Raw genomic sequence first — 2809 nt, 5'->3', positions numbered from 1 at the left:
CATATGTATATATCGAAACACACTTTGTGTATAAATGGGTATATATTCATAATATACAACAGGTTAAAGAATTGAGCAAACACATAAGCAATGCAACACCTACTGTCTCCTCCCCACCCGACCCCTGAAGCCAGGTCACTTTGTTGGGGGTGGGTCCTAGTTTTTCCCGGCATTCCTTTCTCTTAAGCTCTTTGAAGGTGTCTCAGCCACAGCCTGGGGCAGGTGGGTGGGTGGGTGAGGAGGCTAAGAGGAGCAGACTTGGGAGGAAGGTCCTGAGCCATTTTTATTCCTCAGTTTCTGTCTAGACAGTGACATTTTTGAAGTGCCTTTGTTAACCCAGCAGGACCCCCCACATTGTGGCTTGCCAAGTTTCTCACTACTCCAGGTCTCCCTAAAAGGCGCAGCCCCCTTCCCCAGCCTTACTCTCTTTCCCTGAGTTTCTATCTGAGCAGTTGAGCTCATCTGGAATTTTGTATCTCCTCTTCCCAATCCACAATAAACTCAGGAGCCAGGACCTGGGCTACAATGTCTGTGGAAACCAGGGTGGAGGGTGGGAATGTGATGGAGTGACAGCAGCTCCCTCTGTCCTTGGTCTCCCCTTGTATGAAAGCCCTTTGAAGGTAAGTCTAGCCTGGCACTGTGGGCTTCTCCAGGTGTCTGGAATTTTGAGTTGCATGAGGCTTAGCTTGTTTAATGAGAATGATACTGGCTACTTAGCCACTGTAGTGGCTATTCCTGTTCCTGGTTGTCAACTTGACTCTATCTGGAATGAACTACAGCCCAGAATTGGAAGGTTCACCAGTGATCTTAATCTGGAGACTGGGAGATACAAGTTTCTGACCTGGATCTTGGCATGGAGATCTTGGGGCATAGTGGCTATGAATTCCAGAAGATTAAGACCGGGAGATCTCTAAATTCAAGGTCACCTGGGATTAAAGGCGTGGTGGCACACACATTTAATCTGGGTTACACCTTCTGCTGGAGGCCTGCATAAGGACACTGGAAGAAGGAAGATTGACTCTCTTTTCATCCACTGATTGCCTTGTGGGACTGAGCAACTGCTAGATCCTTGGACTTCCCTTCACAGCTGTTGCTGACCATTGTTGGGAGTTGGACTGCAGACTGTAAGTCACCAACAAATTCCTTTACTATATAGAGACTACCCATAAGTCCTGTGACTCTAGAGAACCCTGACTAACACAGACCTGGGATGACTGAACGGATGGAGGTCTTGGCAGCCTGGGGTAAGAAGAATAGGAAGGGGAATTGGAGTTTGTGGCAAACAGATCCTTCCAGAAGCAGGTGCCTGGTTGGGTCCTATGCTCATCACTTGCAGCCTGCAGCACGGAATCTGTGGTATCCTCAACCACTTTGTCCTCCTCAGCACAGAGCCATTACCCTTCAGCTTGCCCAGTGGTCCCCTGTTCTGTCCAAGGAGGGGAGCTAGGGCAGGGTGAGTATAGCTGGGTCACTGAATAAAGACAGAAGACACTTGCCTCACTAGAACAAGGTTTCTCATTGGATGGGGGAGGGGAAGTACTATTTCTGGCCTAATCAAGTAGTATGCACTTGTGCCCAGAGTTGTGTGACAGAATAAGTATATATGTGTGTGCAAAGCTCTATGGTTTTCTTCAGGATGATCTATGTGCGTGTGTGTGTGTGTGTGTGTGTGTGTGTGTGTGTGTGTGTGTGAAGGGCAGGTGGGTGGAGGTACAGTGGCAATCTTGATTACCTAAGCCAAAGAGGCAGGCCTTCACTCCCCTCCCTCTCCTTCTCTCCTCTCCCCTTCTGCACTAGTCCGAGATCCCTGAAGAGAAATTAAAAGGTTATTTAAAGCCCCCGCCTCCGCTTTTTTTGTCCCTTTAAATCGAGCCTAAACGGTTTTGCTTTGGCAGAAGAAATCTTTTCTGGAGCATTGAGGTGGGGGGTGGGGGATCCTGGTGGGAGAGAAGGGTCTAAGCAGCCTAATCCTCTTATGCCCCCCCTCCCTTTCTTTGGAGCCTCCTCCCCCTCCCCTCAGGCGCCCTGCCTCTAACTCTGGGTTGAAGATCGGTCCAACCTCTAAATCTGCTGGTGGCTCCCTCTGTTCCACCAAGGCCAACATTTCTGGCCCTCTCAACTCAGCCTGGGATTTAAAAATCTACTGTTAAGTATGGCAACCTCCGCCATGCCTTAACCCCCAAGAAAATAAACAGCCCACTTCCTCAGAGCTAGGCCAGAGAGTTTGCTTGTAGACCTGAGCAATGTCAGAACTAGGATCCAGCTGCCTGTCTGTCCAGACACCTGGATTACACTTGACCCGAAAAAATCACACAAGGCTTCTTTACCAACACACAAAGAAAATCCCACAGTTACACATGGACTGTGGTTACATGAGCACCAGTAACAAAGACACAACACATTCTAGTCCCAGCCACTGAGGCCAAAGACACCTTGCACAGAGTACTGACCACACAAGCATAGAACACACACCCTTCTCTCCAGGTACCACTGTCGTATAGACACAGCCTTCCAGGCTTCCACAGAGTCATGGCCACAGTAGCCAATCTTGCACTACAAGGTTCCCACATTAACGGGGACACCTGACCCCTTGGCACACACCTCAGACACACAAGGCCTTCTCTGGTTCCACAGCCTCCTGCATAACGACCTCTTCCTATGAATCAGTTGCACCTGGAAGGAGAAGGAGGCTGACAAGAACCTCAAACCCTATCCAGGGATTTTTCCGCTTTGTGAATCATTGCTCTCTCTCTCTCTCTCTCTCTCTCTCTCTCTCTCTCTCTCTCTCTCTCTTTCTCTTTCTCTCTCC

This window comes from Mus musculus, chromosome 4 (genome assembly GCF_000001635.26).
Source record: "Mus musculus strain C57BL/6J chromosome 4, GRCm38.p6 C57BL/6J".
NCBI classification, from domain to species: Eukaryota; Metazoa; Chordata; class Mammalia; order Rodentia; family Muridae; genus Mus; species Mus musculus.
Note: the sequence above shows the minus strand (reverse complement) of the source record.